Source organism: Pinus tabuliformis, chromosome 2_2 (assembly GCF_031772625.1).
Source record: "Pinus tabuliformis cultivar Carrire ecotype Pingquan chromosome 2_2, CPIR1, whole genome shotgun sequence".
Taxonomy (NCBI): Eukaryota; Viridiplantae; Streptophyta; class Pinopsida; order Pinales; family Pinaceae; genus Pinus; species Pinus tabuliformis.
In genome coordinates, this window is record NC_142300.1 from 331967507 (window position 1) to 331986258 (window position 18752).

Sequence of the window (18752 nt, forward strand, 5' to 3'; positions counted from 1 at the left end):
GGTAGAGGGGGGATGAAGCGTGTTTTTGGATTTTGTAGTTCTTTTTGCTTTGAGGTTATTGTCTTCGCACCCCTTTTCTACTTGAAGTACTTGTGGGGGGACATAGTTATCATTGAGAGGTAGAGAGTGCTTTCCTTGTATCCATGCAATTGCATCTTTGTATACTTGTGCTTGGCGTGGATTTGGAAGTGTTTGAATGCCTTTTGGATATTTTGTTGGTGTAAAAAATATTAGCCAAAATTTTTCTTACAATAACATCTTTTTAGTGGTTACATTTCAGGGTCATTGTATTTTGACATCTTGAATCAATTAATAATGAGAAGCACTCCCAATTAATTTTCTAGACCTCATAACCAGTAGGTTTCAAGCATGTAGCTCATTATTCATTATTGCATCATATGTACTAATCTTTTTTTTTTACTTTTTGGTAGCAAAGCATTCTTTTAGAGAAAGCTTTTTATGTTGTCACAACATATTTACATGATTCACAAGGTGAGAAATCAATCTTTAATGTAATTGTAGATTTTAGGTTTGATAATTATAGATCATTTATAGGTCAAAGTTTCACTTCTAATTTAGTATTCAACTGAACATATTGAGTATCTTATACATATCTATTTTTCCCTCTATCCACTTTTCATAACTTCCATAACCATTAGGTAGAGATCTGCAACTTTGTTTCTATTTTTCTTTTTTAGTAAAATATTTGCCAAGATTTTGCAAAGTTTTATAATTTATTGAAAGTTGTAGAATTTACAATTTATAAAGTTTTAAGGTCTAATTTTTTAAATTCTAATTCTTTAAAGGGTATTAGCTCACACCTGCTTTACAAGAACCAGGTCGGTGGTTTGATTTCATCATGCCCTGATATTCATATGGAATGACGACGATAAAGTTTTGGTGATGGGAGCTCTTTTAACCATCACCAATGAGCTTATGGTGATATTTTTCAACCCTCACCAAAATATGAAATGGTGACGGTCAACGAATGTCACCATATGAATCAATAGTGACGACCATGAAAGGTCCATCATCATAAATTGGTGTTCACATGAAATGGTGATGGTCACTATCTGTCATTATAATCATTATTCGTGATGAATATTGAATGTGATTGCGACACTTATACTTTTGGCGATGCGACCTTTGGTGATGTTCAATTTTTGGTGATACTGGCTCTTTTGACCATCACCAATGAATTTATGTTGGCATTTTCAACCCTCACCAAAATATGAAATGGTGATGGTCAACAAACATCACCATATATGTGCATCAATAGTGACGACCATGAAAGGTCCATCACAATAAATAGTTGTTGTTCATATGAAATGGTGATGGTCACTATCCATCATTATAATCATTATTTGTGACAGACCTTGAATGTCAATACAACACTTATACTTTTAGTGATGCCACCTTTGGTAACGTTCAGTGGTTTGGTGACGGAGGCTAAGGTCTATCACCATTGCTCATATGAAATGGTGACGATCACTATCTGTTATTATAAATTATTATTGGTGAAAACCTTGAATGTCACCATAACACATATACTTTTGGCAACGCCACTTTTGGTGGCATTCAATTTTTGGTGACAGAGGCTCTTTTGACTGTCACCAATGATCTTATGGTGACATTTTTCAACCCTCGCCAATTTCCTTTTTTATTGTAGTGATATCCTTGGTGGCCTCTTTCACCACCTCCAAAGAATATGGGCCTCTAACCTCATGCCTCTTGACCCAATGTATGAACTGTAATATGTGGATATGTTGACCCGACTTATAGTATGTCTCGATCAACCTAGTCATTCTATGCAACATCAAAGACAATGCAAGACAATTAGGTGAATTGGCAGGGATATTATTTATCTCTATTGTGATCTGTGTATGATGGATTGTAATATCATCTAGTGTGATCTGAGTTATAGCATCATCCCATGGAGGGATCGATGCTGCACTCTGATCCTTAGCTTCGGTTTGTTGAGGACTTGTTAACATAAACATAATTCAACATATATATAATTAACAAACTAGAAGCATAATAATGTATACATTAAATTCAAACACATCAGTTGAAGACAATTTAAAAATCAAAGGCAATTTCAAGGCATAAACACATAAAGTTTAAAGAGGATTTAAAAATGCAGGAGGTGTACCTGAAATGGGCGAAGACGGTCCACTAGATGTACAAGAATGGTCATCAATAGAGACATAAACACTACCTCTAACACTCTGAATGGCGTGAGAGGCAGGATCTACTAGGGGAACACAAACTCTTGGTGGGCTACATGATCTATCATGATCCCAAACACATATAACAGACCCTTTCGTACTATGGCGGCCTGCAGTTGGGGTGTGTATATGGGATGTATCAACATAATACATATAAACTAATCCAAGAAAAAGACGTTGACAAAAAAACCATTTCTAAACTCAAGCAGAATAATCTAGCATGAAGTCCTATACTTTAGAGTCCATTTTTTTATAATTTGTCAATCAATGTACATTGAGTTCCATGTAAACAAAATCGAAAGAAGCAATCAAATCTAACCTCATATTTTTTCTTGTTTCTAAATAATGTATTTTATTCATAGCATGACTATATGTAAATATATATGTAAAAAATTGAAATAAACCTATTTTAAAAACTAATAAAATTTCATGCCAACCAAGCACTACAATAGACTTTACGTTCTTAATGTTTGAATTTGATACATGCCATGTATTAGGTGCAAGCACATGAAGACAATATTTCTTGTACAACACGCTACCTAATGAAACAATATTGTACAAATTAAAAAAGAGTCTAAATGCTTTTATTCACTAGACCAAATGCACATTTTATGATGGATTTAATATGCATATCAATGATGCATTGTTGAAACATGAACTTATATATATATATATATATATATATATATATATATATATATATATAGATATATATTATGATGGATTTAATATGCCTATCAATGATGCATTGTTGAAACATGAACTTATATATATATATATATATATATGTTATAGTTATATTATGTTATAGTTATGCATAATGTACATGTTACACTATGTTATGTTATGTTATATATATAACCATTTTATGTTATGATAACTAATTTTATGTCATGTTTTAAATGTTAAATTTAATTAGTTATATTATGTTAAATAGATTACGTTATATATATATATATATATATAGAGAGAGAGAGAGAGAGAGAGAGAGAGCTATGTGATATGTTATAACTTTATAATCCAGTTAAATATGTATAGTTATATTTAAATAATTATATAGCTACATAGTTATGAAATATTAAAGTTATGTTACATGTTTTTTTTTTTTTTTTTTTCTGAATTAAGACTAATTCTATTAAGCAAAAAAAAAAATAAAAAATTGTACAAGAGGATACATTCCAGAGAGGCAGGATACCGGCAACCGGAAATGATAGGACTATCAACCTCGGTTCCGGAGAAGGAGTTAAGCAAGCAAGGAGCTACAACAAGTCACTGGGAGCTTAAAGAAGCATTGAATACTACCCTGAAAGGGTAGAGGCTTCAACACGAAGCTTTTTCCCTTTCCTTTTTTTAACTTCAACCCAACCATTTTGGGGTGGATGAGCGATTACAACTTGAAGATTGGGGTCCTCCACAGGGGAGCCCTCCTTTTCTGAATCCGAGGAGGAGGACAAATGGACACGTTTCTGAGCAATGGCTGAGTCAGAGGAAGGCGCCAGACCATCGGTGGAAGGGGCCACGAAATGAGGGGCCTGATTCAATTCTTCATCGCTATCTTCATCTTCAGAGCTGGAGGAATCAGAATCCACGACTGGAGGAGGAGAGCAAGGAGCCCATCGTTTGGACTTGGGCTTGGAGACGTTGGCCTTGTTCTTTTTTGCCGGGCGAGATGGGCATGTATTCTGCAAATGCCCAGATTGGTGGCAATGGCGGCACCGAAAAGCAGTATTCTCGTAATCCAGTGTCTGGGTCCAGACAAAGTCGTTTATCTTGAGATTGATTTGTTCTGGAAGACCTTTGCTCAGGTCTAACTCCACACATATTCTTGCATATGAGTAGAGACCTTTGGATTCCCGCCATAAATCTCCATTGATGAAGCTGCCCAAGGTGTCTCCTATAGCTCTGAAGACACGAGTACTCCATAGGTGGGCAGGTAAGTTTGGAAGCCGAATCCATACCGGTGTCTTGGTAATGACTGCAGTAGCTGGATCAAAATCTGGGAACCAAGGAGTCAAGAATAGCCCTGCAGTTCCCATGAACCAAGGGCCCTCTGCTAAGGCCTTTTCATAATGCTTACTGTTATCAAATAGAACAATGAAGTAACCTTTCGAACAAAAAAAGATCTTACAATGATGTGTCCAGTTTGCATGGATCCATGCATAGAGATCCTGAGATCGCGGCCATAATCCATTAAATCTGCATATGATGGCTCTTTTTGCAAATTCTTGAAGATGGGAAGCCAGATCTTCATGTATGAGTTCAACAGAGGGAACTTCTTCAATCTTGTCAACCAAGAAGGCCTTAGATTTAAGGGCTTCCGGGGGTTTGGGGCTCTCAGAGTGAACTACGTCTTTGTATGAGAAAGGCCGAGTAGAGGATGACTGTCCCGCTGCACCTCCTCTCAAACGAAGGGTCACCACCACAGAGATGTTCCTGGAAATGTTGTAAGCAGAGAGGGGAAGAGGGTCTTCAAGTTGTTTACCTTGAAAGAGAAGTCGCAGAAGGCTTGATGGGATCCCCATTCTGCGCTCTAGATTCAGTTTGAGTTCCTGCACCAGATCTGAAGGGCTAACCCATTGCATGATGGTTCTGCCTGAAGGCTGAGAAATTTGGATCTGAAAGGAGTCAGATAAGGGCCTTGACCCCATGCCAGGGCTTCTTGAGCTTCCTAGAGCAGATCTGCCGTGGCTATTTCCCATCCGGGGGAGCAGACCTGCAAGATCTTGGCCGATCTGTTTGATGAGAGCCCGATCTGATTGATCAGCAGCGGATCTGGGGATTTTATATCTTCTTATGCCTGAAGTGAACGTCCCGTCTCCTTGCCTAGTTCTCCCAAGATCTGAGGTAGCAGATCCGTGAAGTGGGTTGCGAGTCCATCGCTGACGGCAATGCGGACCCCGATTCTCTGAGATTGTTTGAACTTCATCTGGTAGGGGCAGCAAAATAAATTGGGATTTCCAGACTCCAGGCAGCACTGTCCAGATTTTCCATGCAGACCCTTCTCTTCGATTTGAGACTGCGGTTCGGAAAAGGACCGAGCTAAGATGTGTACAGATCTCTGGATCTGGCCAGAGCGTGGGCTTTTCTGCCTTCTGGATGACCGGATCTGGCAGATCTTTGTCAGATCTGAAGCTAAGACTGCGTTTCGGAGAGCGAGTGTTTGCCCCAGATCCATACAAAGACCATGCGAATGTTGAGATCTCCTGCTCTGGTTCGTGGCAAAAGCGCACAGATAACTGTCCGGCCGAGACCCGAATGGCGAGTGCAGATCTGCTGTGAAGGCAAAAGGGTCCCGAGCTGTGCTTGCTGCGGCTGCCCTGAATGCTGGTCTGGAACGTTGCGTGAAGGATAACTGCAATAACCTTCACCGTTTCGTTGAGTTTGTAGGGATTATTACGAACATACACAGAGGCCTCCTGTCCGCCATGGCTGTCGTAAGCACCAGTAAAAGTGCCGAAGGGAGAAACCCTGACCTGAGCGGCCGAAGGTGGAGATCGAAGCACCAGTTCGTTTCCAAGTTCAACTGCTGCGGCCTGATAGCTCAACTTTTTGCCCGGACTGCTGCCGCAGAAGACGCAGACGCTCTTGAATCTGGACGCCCTCTGTTCGAACCCTGACCCCGTCTTCATCGCTCTCTCCATCGGATCAAAATAAAATTGTAAACTGTGATTATTAAGTTATGTTACATGTTATATACGTGTTATGATAAATTTAACTTTATGTTTTACATGCTAAATAAATTATAGAATTATATGTTATAACTTTATGTTATGAACTAAATAGTTATAGAAATATGTGTTATAGTTAAATATAGTTAAAAATTATGTTATGTTATATAGTTATATATATGTTATGTAAAATGTTATATATATATATATATATATATCTATATATAACTAGCAAAATTTATCCATTTAGATTTTTAAGTTTAAAGATTAATAGTTTATTTTAAAAACTAGAATCGTAATATATTTATTATCAAAAATTATTTAAAATATAAATTAATTTAAATTTTAAATAATAAAATAAAATAAAATCTCTTGTTTTATAAATAGAGGTTCACTATGAGCAACCATATTCATCATGTCAATCTCAAGCTCCTAATTTACTTATTTATTGGTTATAATTTTGTTGTTTTTTGTTTCAAATTTTTTTGGGGTATATTTTTGGCCAAATTTACTAGAAATTTAAAATGCATTTTAAATAACAAAAAATTGAAAATTTGTTTCACAAAATCCTAAAGAAAAAATTTAAAACCTAAAATAATTAAAAGAAAATTGTTTTTACCATTTAAAATTAGAAAATATGCATTTAATAGACAAAAAATTGCTAGTAAGAAACAAATTTAAAACCTAAATTGTAGTTTTTTTGGGTGGTTTTGAAGTGTTTTCTAGGTTGTTTTGAAGGTTTTTTTGGGTGGTTTCGAAGTGTTTTCTAGGTTGTTTTGAAGGTTTTTTTTTTTTTTTTTACGGTTTTCTAGGTCGGTTTTGTGGGTTTTAAAGTTGTTTTGAAGAATTTTTTCTAATGATTTTCTTGGTTGGTTTTTGTGATTTTCTAAGCTTTTTTGAAGGGTTTTTTTTGGTTTCATAGTTTTGTATGGTTTCATGGTCTTTGTACATGGTTGGTTTTTTTTAAATTAATTTGTTACATTTTGACAAAAAAAAAAGAATGAAAAAGAATATAGTACCTACCTTCTTTTGAGCCTCTGCAATGTTGGCGAGATTGATTTGAAGGCTCCATTGCTCAATCAAGCTCCAATAATCTCAATCAAGCTACTCTCAAACTCTCGGTCGAGCTCCTACAGTCTTTGAAAATGGTGCACGTAGATCACAAGAGTGGTATATATGAAAAAAAGGGGCTCGATTGAGCCCTATGACTCGATTGACCCTTATGGCTCGATTGAGCATTGTAACTCAATCAAGAGTTAGTTTTTAACCCTTGATCGAGCTTATTTTTTAGTGCCCAAGGATTTCAATTGAGCATTTTGTTGTCCTTTGAGATAAACTAAGGTCAATTAGTTATGCCAAAGCATCTATAGTTTTTTTTTGTTTTAAATGATTGGATGACCAGTGAACTATTTTATAAACAGGTGCTTTAAACTTAGATAGATTTTTGATAAAATGAAAGGTTGTTCGTTAACTTCACATGGTTAGTTTGACTTTAATGGGATGGAAAAGTAGAGTGTGAAGAGGTATAATTGATTTAATATTCAAACTGAGTATTTAACCATTTACAAGAAGAAATTAAGAAAACAATGCTTTCTTAATCAACAAAATATAATCAAACTATTACAAAGATCTAGTGTAATTTATATTCAAAGAGGAATTTACAATAACAGATAGTTTTGTAAATTATTCTCTTATTTAAATTACAATTTCATAAAGGATTCAAAATGAAACTGAAATTCAATTAAATTTTAAATTGGATAACTGCAAAAGGCTTAAATTATATGAAGAAAACATAATGAATAGACAAGATGAAATACAACTCACTGAGAGACAGACCATATGAGGCAAATCCATAATCTTTTATTATTTCAAAAATGCTCCAGCTTAGTACAATTCTGCTTGATAACTTGTTCAAGGGTTCAACCCATAATAACTCAAAGGAGGAGTTATTTATACAAAAATTTACAAAAGATCTACAATCTGTTTGGAATAGAATACCAAAATAGTACAAAATTACAAAAATAGAACAATATAATAGGAACCGAAAAACTGTTGAAGAGGTGGCTCTATCCTTTGGGAATTTGTTGATGATCTGGCCTGAAAACACTGATGAGTTGTTCTGCTGTCAAAATGAGGAATTACTCAATTGTTTCACACAATTGATCCCATCTCTATTCACTTGGGATTTCTACATTAACCTTCTTCCTAAATGTTTCATCCACTTTTGTATATCTTTTGAAATTAGGCTGGGTGAGAAACAAGTGCTTGATTTCATGTAAGATGATTAAATCAAATTCCAAGGCTTCTAGAAAAACCCTCCCTGTTATCTGTCCTTTAACTCCTACGAATTTGGCTCTATCTACTGCAATAACATATAACTCCTTGTAAGAATCATCTAATCTAATCAACTTATCATTCAAACCTAATAACCCTCGAAATCATTTCTGGTTTAAACATTAAATTTTGAATGAAATCTTTTGACATAAATGTCTAGGGTTTGACACTTAGTTTCTAATTGATTGATCAAAATCCTTTTCTGTAATACCTTTTTGATCTCCAAGATGGTCGTTGTTCTGTCAGAGATGTTTTTTTCTTCTAATTCCTCTTTTTTCTTTGAATTTAAAACCTTGATCATATCTATGGCTTTTGTTGACTTGGTCTTCAAGGCTAATTTTTGTTCTTCAATCACTACTCTGCACCTAGTAATGAGTTCTTGCTACTCAAAAATAATCTGTATGGATGGCCATACATCTGTCATGGATTGACTGATTTTTGTCCAAATATTTTCCTTGGCATGAGCCAAAGTGTCTGCCATCAGAGACTCACTCTCCAACTTCTAGATTTTAAGTTCCAATTTGTGAGTCTTCTGCATTTCTTCCAGATACTTAGAATCATTTTGCACTTTCTGCAATTCTAGACTTTGGAATTTCTGAAGTAGTTTTTGGTTTTCTTGCTTCTGTATTGATAGTTCCTATGCTAATCTGGTTGGGTCAGCTGCTGTTGATGTAGACTCAATGGTTGTAGATGATGAACTAGGCTCTATACCTGCAACTGCTATTGGGACTGTTGTAATGGGCACCATGGCAAGTTGTGATGTTTCCTTCTCCTTCAATAGCTCTTCAATCTGCTCTTCCATTTTCTTCAACTGTATATTTTGCTCAATGATAAGCTTGAGCATATCCTCCTTTTGTTGTTCAGTTTCTGCCATATCCTTGGTCAGAGGATCTTCTATTGAAGGCAACTTCAACTGTTTCTTCAATGCAACAATGTCTGCATCTTTCTTCTTAAGAAGTAGTTCTGCAACTTTTACATCCTTGGGATCATATCCCACTTTAATCACAAAATCCTCTAGTGATTTTATTCTATTGTCTTTAGCTAGAGAGGAGATCTTTTCTAACTTAAGTTGGGACTGAACATTTGATAGAGTAGTCCTAAGTTTAGAAAGAGACATGGTTGTGGTTGTCATAGTAGAAAATAGCATCTCACTAGTTTGTCTGTGCATGTCCATCTGGTCAATTGGATGGATTTGACTAGTGTCAAATGAAAACACAGTCTTCTTGTAATCAGATGGTGATTTAGGAAATGGAATCTGGGCTTGTAAGAAATCCATTTGCATTCTTCCCTTCTCACTATCAAAAGTAGAAAGGAGCCTATGTTGGGAGGTTGAAGTTTGCTTCCAAAATTGACTATACACATTGGACTTTAAAGCCTCATTTTTCTGCTTAATTTCTAGGAACCTTGAAAATATGTTTTGGTCATCCGAAGTGTTGGTTCCTATTGACTGAATAATTTCTAGAGGCTCTCTAGAAGGTGAAGTTGTAGGAGGAGTAGTTGAAGCACTAACTGTGGGAGGAGTGGTTGAAGTACTAACTCTTGCTGATGTAGACACTTCTGGATCTCCAAGATCAATGATCACTGGTGGAGTCTCTTCTGCTGATGTGATCAAGCTGACTTTAGGCTTCTTTTGCTGAAAAATGAATCCTTTCAGCACATCTTCAGTGGATGAAGTTTCCTCTCTCAGCCTCTTCTGTTGCTTGTTCTGAGCAACTAGAGTTTGTTCAGTAGGAGTAGACACAACTTTCTCATCTACTTCTTGAAGAGTCCCATCAATCCATGTTTCTTGATTCATAAATTTTTCAATTTCTGGCCTTGGAGTATGGTTATAAGGAGTCATTTTGAAACTGACCCTTAAAGCAGAAATGATGCCAAAAGGATCATAGGACTAGGTGAAACTGGGCTGGAAATTCATCTTTCTCAATAATGCATCTACCTCAATACCAGTTGATCTGGTGTTGCAAATAAATGACCCAATCTGTGCTTTTAGCTTGAACTGAGACTTTCTCTTACCTGACACAAAATGTAGCTCATCCATGTGAATCATCTGCCTAATATATTCTAGAGAAAATATTCTCAAAGGAACATATTTGGGCAGCTTGTATGGTGCAAGCTCACATCCATATATTCTGATCTCACTGTAGTTTTGGTATAAATATCAGTCACCAGTTTTGGTTTGTTCACTTAAGTTTAGGATCATTTTAATTTCATTCCCAATCTTGGGCTCTATTTGAATGTTAAGGAGCTGTACCATTGGATGTATAAATTCATCCATAAATTGTGCAAATGATGAGGTGGTAGAAGTTTCCCTAACCATTTCTGTCCAGTGAATCACTGATTAATTAACTCCTTGTTCATCCAACTTGCTGAGTTTGATTGGTAACATATCACCTTGTTGAAAAAGAAGCACGTGGACAATTACAGAGCTGTAATTGTACAATCCCTACACAATGAACTTCATGAATTGTTCATGTATATTATCAGCCATGAATTGATTGTAATTATACAAGAATGCAGGTTGTTCATCTTTATTAAAGATAGATAAGAAACCAAGGATAACCTCATCAACAGACTGGTTATCAAGGTATCCTAATAGATAGGAAAGTAAGGAAATACAATGTCTAGAGGCTTCAGGAAACATGGTAGATGAATAAGGTAGATTTCTTTTGGGCAATTATGCATCCTCAGGCAAAAAGATTTTCAATATGTGGGCTCTCTATGGGAAATTTAACTGATGGTACAAATCCATAAGTGTTGCTGGTGAAAATTGAGTCATGGAGTCAATTTGAGGAACTAATAGCATTTCATTTATGGTTTGAGCAGAAATGGTTATCAGAATGTCTCCATTCTGAGCCATGACTGCCCTTTTCACAGGATCATACTTGGCTTGACACCAGGAAATAAGGTTAGGGAATTCATGTGTCTTTGGGAAACTATAAAAAGGTAATAGGGATTCCCAAAACCTAATTAGATCTTGTTGGTTGAGATAATTATGTTTAAGCCACAAGTGTAGTTCATAAAAATAAAACTCACACTTGAACTCTGCAACTTTAAATAGTAAATCGACAATCGGAATATGGTCAAGGTCAAGCTGGGTCGCGGTGACAATACTTTCTTCTCTAGTTTGCTTCTTGGATTTTTCCTTTGGGTCCATGGTGGCAAATAGGAAGAAAATGGTTATAAGTGACACATTGAGTAGTAGACCAGAAGTTTTGCAACATTGTAAACTTGCAAACAATTGAAAACAATGAGAAGAAAGTGACAACGAGGTCGGTTTTGTTTTATTTATAAGATGCGGGAAGGGGTAACGGTTTTGTTAATAACCATAGCAGCTTTAAATGCAAGGGAGAGGGAATGCAATAGATGGATACAACAGGTCTTCCAAATGGGGGAATAAGCGTGTAAGGAAGTAAAATATGGGAGGAATAAGCAATGGATAGGTGAGGTGTCATCTTGGGATTAGTGGAGAGATAATGGCTTTGGCGGAGAAAACCACAAGTGGTTTGCGGGTGGGGGGGGGGGGGGTGGGTGTGGTGGGGGTGCAGAGTGATGTGGGGGCGACATGTAAGGCCAGGGAGTCCACCATGGAAACTGCTTCGTGGACCCCCCCTGGTCGCGTTAACGTGAAATAGTGGAGGGGGGTGTGAAATCTCTCCCCCGTTGATCTGGGCGGGGAGTAGATCAACCGTCGGATCATGCATCCTTTTTACGAAAGACAACAAAACCTTTTGTCATTTATTGATTTGGGTCAAATCAAACTTGCGCATTATAATATAATTGAAATGCTAAATTTTATAATCAAAGAATTAATCATACATTAACACAATTTGACATTTTTCTGATGTGGCACATTTGGACTAGCAGCCTTTGCATTTATAATAATATGAAATTGAAGCCTTTCTTTTCTTTTTGCTTCCCTAACATTTTATTTTTCTTTTGCCTTCTTTATTTAGGGCAGCTAACTCCTATCATTTTATTGATATGGATGCCTATAAAATATTAAATTGTGCTAACATTTTAATTTTTCTTTTCTTTTGCATCCATATCCTAACTTAACATTTTAAAATTATTTTTTGACTAATATACTAACTTATCAAAACCAAACTATGTTACAACACACTCAAAAAAGGCTCGATCAAGGGCTTAAATGACTCAATCGAGACATTATCTTTTCCACCTAAACACGACCTCTTTCGCCAAAAAGTGTTACCCAACTCCATGATTTTTCCCTTTATCACTCAATCCTTGTTGGCTTAGGGGGTCCTGACGCAAGTTCACAGTTAGTTGCGCCAAACAAATCCCTACACTACTAGCCCTTTCAGCATTAATCCAAGGTGCGCGGACTAAAGTCTCACCCGAAGCAGTATGGGGGGATGCAAAAACCAAGTTTTCGCACCCAGATATTAGTGTGATGTCCTTTTGGTGAATTATATCTGCCTTCACGCAGGCCTCTAGGCTCCTGTGACCTAGTACTGCAACTTCCCTTAATCGGCCTCTAGACCTTCGCGAAGGTCTATGATTGACTTTTGTAGACCTTGAACGGGCCAATTAGCTACTTACGCACACCTTAGATTTCCCTTAGATCAATAATTAATCAAAATTACCTAAGTGTTAAATAAATTTAACAGAATGCGTTATGATCTTCGCGTAATCACTTAACATTAATTGCATTGAGATAACAATACAGATCAAGTAAAGTCATGCATCAATACATCATTATTTTATAAAACCATCATTCATCACAACATATAGTGCATTCATACATAACAGAAGTAAAGGGACTAAACACATGAATTTATGGAACAATCTTCTTTATTGATATTCAGCAAAGGTTTACAGACTCAAAACTTCCCTACGCACTTAGCTGTGGACACTACTCTAGGCCTCCACACACTCAGCTGCAGAGCCTTTACCCTCTAAGACTTCCTTCTTTGCTCGTACCCATAAAAAAAATTCACTACCTTTTTTAGACCCTCTAAGACACGCCTATTTATACAATCCCATGGTCCATAGACCATGGAAAAAGGAGGGTAAAAACCCTTTTTGACTCTTAACTAGCTACGCGCTCCGTGACCACAATTTGCGGAGACTTTACATCTTTTTACATCAAAACTTGGGCTTTTACCCCAAAACTGACCCAGGGGACCCCATCCCAAAAGGCCCCGAACACAAAGGTCATGACTTGCCCTCGGGTCACTCGAATGGAGCGGTGATCTTGCTGTGAATATCCCCCAGCTCTACCTGCACAACTGCGATTTCAACCGCGCTCTGCGTGGTTGCCTACTTCACTTGCTGTTACACTAAAAAATGTCACCTTGACTACTTACAGTTAGTATGGCTCAAATCAACAGTCATGCTACCCTCTTAGGCAAGTCTCATGCCTCTGTTATCCATCTCAAACTCAAAGAAGAGAGAAAGTCTTGTAAAAACTATGTTTATCTCTGGGGTCGCAGGTTCTCTCTAGCCTTACCTGCGGGGACGCTGACCATGTTCACAAAATCTGCGTCCATGGACGCTCTGTATGTTAAGGGACAGGTGCGTCCCTCTGTAAAAGGCAAAATGCGCGAGTTTTATCTTGAAAAAGTTACTTGTGGTTACTTCTAGAACATTCTAGAGGTCGGTTTGATGAAATGGATGCGCCTCCAGTTGGTTCATGTATCTCTATTAAGGGGGAACTTATCCCATCAATAAGGGAGCTATCCCACCCAAAGAGGGGGATGATCCCATTGATAGTGGACCTGAATAACCTCTTTACAGCACTATAAATAAAGGCATTGAGCCAGAAGGAGAAGAGGTTGGAGCTATACATTTTCTTTGGGTAAATGCTGCAGGATTTAGGTCTTCCATTAGAGCCTTTGTGAGGAGAGATTGTCTTCACTTGATTCTACTTGGGAGAGGGTGAGCTTTGTCAAAGTAGAGGAAAACCCTTGATGGACCCTGGGAGGAACTTGCACAACACCAAGGCCAGGTTGTAAGAGTTTCTTTGTTTCGTTATTAATACAAACTGGTTTATTTTTCTCAATAGCTTGTGTTAATGAGTTATTTCATGTGTTCCTTGGTCTGCATGTTGAATATATGTTTTATTATATGAAATGCAAGTGCTTGGTAATTGTTTGATTGTTTGTGGTTGCAGGAATTGACTTGAAGGAGGAGCTCATCCGGATCGTCAAGAACGGACTTCAACAACAGCGTTTTGGAATAAGGTAAGCCTAAACACTTGTAGTTTTCATGTTGTAAAAGGTGTATTTAGAGAAAGATCACTCCATTTTGTCTTGTTTGTCATTAGAATGTCTTAGACTTCTAGGAAGGTCAGTCGTGTCCGCACCCTTGACAAATTCCGTGTGACAAATTGGCGACTCCGCTGGGGAATCCATTAATGAGAGAGTCTTTTCCTTTATATGAACTTTGCTTTGAGAAAATCATTTTTATTTTCTGGTTTTTGACTGTGAGAATTAGTATTTGGGTGGCTTAGCTTTAGATTTAGTTAGATTTGGTTTTTCTTCATTTTTCCAGAAGGACGCACCCTCTGAGTACTGCACAGTGCGTCTTTGGACGCGCTGTTGCCGTCTGCACAGAGCGGGGCCGCACCTGTGACAACGGGTTGCCTGCGTCTTCCTGTAAAACTTAAGAAAATTCCATTTTTGCTTTAAATTGCTTTTAGATTTTGTTTTTCCTTAGTGTTTTCTGCCCAGATCCTTTAGTACCCTGTCAAGAATTTTCACCTGAACTTGTTTTGTGAGCTTTGAGTGTTTTAGTGGTTTTCAACGAAGTTTAGACCTAGGGTTTGATTTTTGGAAAGGCTTTGTAGTGACTTTGATAGTAGAAAGTTGTCCAGCCTTAGATCTCTCTGGTTAGTCAACCTTCTTAGAAGTCGGGCCTGTCGTAAAGTCTCCTTTTGTGAGCAACTTGCCATTTGAGTTGTTTTGGGTCAAATTTCGAATTGCTTGTTTATAAAGTATTGATTTCCATTTTACAAAAAGAACAAAAAGATTAGAATTTTGTTTTGACTAGTTTTTGATTCTGCAATAAGCTAGTCCTTGATTTGATTGTGATCAAGTAAAACACCTTAGAAATAATCATTGTTAGTTTTGGCCTCGTTAAGATTGCTTAGAGTAAATTTGCCTTTAGTTTGCTTATGAGTGCATTTTCATAGATTTTAAGAGTTGTTAAGATTGATTTTTGGTTATATTAGATTTATTTGCTTTATTAAAAGAAAAATACAAAAACATCTTCTTAAAAAGTCTTGTTTCAAGTAGCTTTTTGTTTTCGAAAGAAGAAAAGAGTTTTTTTCGTGCATGTAAAGAGAGGTTATGTTTTTATGCTTGGAAAAGACAAACGAATTGTTTCTTTGATTGTCTTCAATTAAGAAGTTGCTTTTATAAAGATTGCATTCTCTCAACTTTTTAGTTAAGCAATTCATCGAAAAAGTAAAGTAGTGGATAAATCATTCTAGGTGCATTTTGTAGTGGTTTCGAGTCGAGTCAACACACCACTGGTTTCACTTCCATCACCTTTTGACTTAAGAAACAACCTTAAAAGTAACGCTTAAATTAAAATCAATCTAGTAATCTTTATTTTTCTAGGGCTCTGAAGCACCAACATAGCTTAGGCTAGGGTCTTGGAGTAGGTGAGTACTTAACTCTCCAAGACTACAAAACCAAACAGATAGTCTATCTTGAGTAGAACAAATCCAATTGTTTCAGTTACATTCTGGGAAAGCTCCTCTTAAAGGAGAAGCACGAGCTCGTGTCCGAACCAGTGAGGGGATCATTCCTCCCTCGTTGGGAACGACGCCAGGCAGTACGTATTACAAACGGTAAACCTCGGATTAACCATTGTCGAGGAGCCAGGGGTCACTTATCGGTAAACCTTGGATTGTTGTCAAGGAGCCGGTAAGGGGATTGGAGCTTGCTACTCTGCCCTTGCGTGCTGTCGGAGTTTAGACTGTTCCCCCAGGTGTAATTGTTGTGATTGGTAACCTTAGTGGCCATAATATCTAGGATTCTACCCAAGGTGACGGTGGAGGGAAGGTCCCACTGTACCTGGAGCAGACGTCGGTTATACTCACTTGGATTTTCTGGGGGGTTCGCTTCACTTCGAGACGGTTAAAGTGGAGGAACTTGGTCCAGTCTATTCATTAAGCAGGTTGCCGGGGTAACTGTTCCACCCGCCATTTCTGTACTGAATCCTGCGAGGTTGGGCCTAATCACCAACTAGCGCTTTTGGTCCGGAAGACTACTGTTTGTGTGTGGTTTGACGCTCTAGATTATTTAGGCGTGTGCTTCAAATTTGTTTGCTTCTTTAGAAGACTTTAGGTGGTTTGATTTGAAATTTTTACTTTGTTTTCGTGTGTTGTAGTTAAAATCTTTAATTGTGGCGGAATTACCGAGACAGTCCCGTAGACTTTGGGGCAAGTCTCCTGAGATTGTTACCGGAATAGATTTGTTAAGAAAACTCCGTAAATCGCGGGGTGAATCTCCTGAAGACATTCCGGGTCATTTAGAAGGGTTAAAGGTCCTTGTAACTCCTCCTAGTGGCAGTAGAGTAGGATCACCTGAAGAAGGAGAATTTCCTTGGTAGTCCATCCAGATTACCAAAGTTTAGAAACAGGTTACAATCCCGAAGCTGTTACAGTTTCCGAGCTTGCTGGTAGTTTTTCATCTGCCAGTGAAACAGGCGAAGAACCTGAAATTTCCGAACCTGTTACTCCAACTCCTAGTGTTCCTGATTCACCAAGAATAGAAAGAATTATCACCGAAAATCTTCCTGTTGGATTAATTGCTATAGAAGAACTTGTTCCAGAGGAAGAAATAGGCGTTTCTGATTCTGAAGATCTAATTACCCTTGATCTAAGGGAGCGTGAATCCATCTTTTACAGTCCTCCTAGAAGTGAATCTTGGTACCTTGCATTAACCAATTTTTTAGACAACTCAGTAGGTTTTTCTACACCTCGTACTCCGGTTCCACCTAGAGGAATTCATTCTCCTGTAAATATGTCTGGTCAGTCATCTGTGTTTTCACAAAGTCCTGAATCATTTTTACATGGCGGTCCTTCTGTTCCTACTGGGTATCAATCACTTTCTGGTACCTTTGCGGGAGCATCTCCTCAACCCGTTGATCATGGGTTATTAGTTGGAAACAGTGGTAATGTACCATTGAGTATAGGTGACGTTTATATGATGTCAGGTTCAACTCCCATTAACCAACCTCAAGGTGGCCAATTACCGCCTGGGGGGCAACCTTCGTTAATGCCTGGGGGGCAACCTCAAGGTACTTCATTCGTGACTGGGGGGCAACCTCAAGGGTATCAACCCCAGCCTCAATATGTACCCCAAAGTCAACCTCAGTATCAATATCAACCTCAAGGATGGCAACCTCAAGGATGGCAACCCCAAGGGTATCAACCCCAAGGGTATCAACCTCAAGGATACCAACCTCAAGGTCAAGGTCAACCCCAGTATTCGTATTTACCTCAAGGTTATCAACCTACGGGTCAATACCCTGGTCAAGGTTATCAACCACCTCAAGGGCAATCATATGGGACTGCACCTTACAGTTATCAACCCTATCCTCAATACGGCTATGGATCTCAGTATCCTCAACCTGTTACGAGTCAATACCCTGGAATGTTAACATGGGATCCGTCACAGGGTCAACAGATGTCGCAACCAAGTATACAGTCGGTACCTCAAGCAGGACAACCTGCAGTTCCTGGTCCACCCCAGCAACCGCAACCTGTCCAGTCAAGTGTTCAGACCCCTGTAACTTCTGTAGTTACTCAGCCGCCAATTGCACCTGGTACTCCACCTCACACGGCTGCAGCAACTACCGCTTCATCTACCATGCTTACTTCTGGAGTATCGGCAGCTCCGGTTTCTACTGTCCCTGTAACCACTCCTCAGACATCTGTACCGTTGTCTGGACCCACGGTTCAAACCACAGTCCAGATGCCTGCAGGCCAACCTGGTACAAGTACGGTTGTTACTACTCAACCTCAATTTGTTCAACCTCCGTACCAGGGACAGTATCAACCTGGGCAAGCTGCCCAACAACCGGTTTACCAGTATCAACCGTATCCTGGGTACACTTATCAACAACCTCAGCAACCCCAGTACGGTCCGGTTAATCCTGGTTTTCCAGGAGGATATAATATCCCAAATGCGACTCCTGTTCCTAGTTATCCTGGATATCCTCCTCCTGGGGCTGGTATTGTGACTCAGAGTTTTAGAGATCCTAACCGGCAGTTACCGTTTATTGCGACTTTAGATTTACCCGACTTGACGCGCCTAACGAACGATCCAATTCAATATCTTCAGTTCTGGCCGCCAATGCCAAATAAGTTGCCCAGCGATATACCCAAGTTCGAAGGTAAGTCTGGAGAGGATCCGTCTAATCACGTGATGACTTACCACCTCTGGTGTGCATCAAATTCCATCTCAGATGATTCCATCCGCTTACGTCTTTTCCAGCGTACACTCATTGGTCTCGCAGCCAAGTGGTACATTGAGTTACCACGGGCCTC